Source organism: Salvelinus sp. IW2-2015, linkage group LG28 (genome assembly GCF_002910315.2).
Source record: "Salvelinus sp. IW2-2015 linkage group LG28, ASM291031v2, whole genome shotgun sequence".
Classification (NCBI taxonomy): Eukaryota; Metazoa; Chordata; class Actinopteri; order Salmoniformes; family Salmonidae; genus Salvelinus; species Salvelinus sp. IW2-2015.
The window spans coordinates 26,735,370-26,736,883 of NC_036868.1; the positions used below are offsets into that span (position 1 = coordinate 26,735,370).

General features: G+C 41.0%; 1 protein-coding gene across 1 annotated transcript in view; it reads right to left on the bottom strand.

Moving 5' to 3' along the window:
* LOC111954482 (1-phosphatidylinositol 4,5-bisphosphate phosphodiesterase beta-1) overlaps positions 1-1,514 on the bottom strand; it is a 110,316-nt gene that overhangs the window by 76,819 nt on the left and 31,983 nt on the right. The window lies entirely within an intron of this gene.

Below are 1,514 nucleotides of genomic sequence, written 5' to 3' on the forward strand. Positions count from 1 at the left end.
TCAACAGTTAATAACCACATTATTTCCTTCTGAGATCCAGGAGTCCTACTGTGTGTCAACACGAGACATTCCCACACATCTCAAGCTCTCATTAAGCACATTAGCCATTAGAGTGGGGAAATGGATACGGGCAGCACCACATTCCACACCGCGGAGCTGCGCACAGGCAGATCTCATCCCCACTTTCTCCATTAACAAAGCAATTATCTCTACATTAGCATCGTATTACCGCCGCGCGGAGACAACAGTGTCAGTGCGAGACGCAGGCGCATCTGTGTCTGAGTGGATGTGGGTATGTGTGTCTGTGTGTCTGTGTGTCTGTGTGTCTGTGTGTCGCACTTCAGGATGCGCCCCTGAGCTCCTCTATAAATGCAATTTCATCTCTTCCTAAGGAGCGTGAATGGACACACACACACACACACACACACACACACACACACAACACGACTTCCTGGTGGTTACAGCATCCGCCATTAGAGGAAAGTTAACTTCTAAATTAGTTTCTGCCTTCAGCACGGCATGAAACACACAGTTCTAATAAGAAGGAGATTACAGACGGATCAATGTGAAGGGATAATAATGCCCTGGCCACAATAAAATAATCAGTAATGACTTATTAGACATATCCTTGTGTTCCTCTGCCATGGAACAAGCAAACAGTGTTGGAGAGTAGTGAACTACATGTTGTTCAACTAGTAATGTATCTACATTTTGCGGCAACTTGGTGGTAGTTGGATTGAATTCAAATCTTGGTAGTTTTTTCCGTAGCTAATAACCTTTTTGACATGTAGCGGTGTAGCTAACGTTTTTTTTGCAAAAATAAAATATGTGTGAAGTAGGCAATCGTTTGCTTTATTTTTCGGCATCAGACCTGCCTACTTCTCACTTTAAACATTGTTTTTGTGTTTAACAGGCTAAATTACGCATACAGTATAGGCTAAGTTAAAATACAGTAGTGACCTGAGTGATCTGTTCTTGCAATTTGTAGTCTATGACATTTCAGATTTACATATGAAAAATGTATTTTTCAAAGTAACTTCAGTTAAGTAAACAATATCTTTCTTAAGCGTAGCTTTAGCGTAGCTTAACGTCTTCCAGTGTGAAGTAATTGGTAGCTTGGTGAACTATATTTTCATAGTATCTTCCCCAACACTGCAAGCCAAGGTCTCTGTAAAGTTTCTCTGTGACTTCCAGAAATGATTTCTCATCATAACTTAGTTCATTAATGTGTAATACAATAAGACAACGTGTCAATAGGAGAATAAGAATAAGAAGACGTGATAAGTGTCACGCCCTGACTTTAGTTATATTTGTTTTCTTTATTTTTTGGTTAGGTCAGGGTGTGACAAGGGTGGTTTGTTTAGTTTTTGTATTGTCTAGGGGTTATTGACTTGTGTCAATGATGATCCATGGCAAGAAGCCTCCAGTGATGATCCATGGCAAGAAGCCTCCAGTGATGATCCATGGCAAGAAGCCTCCAGTGATGATCCATGGCAAGAAGCCTCCAGTGATGA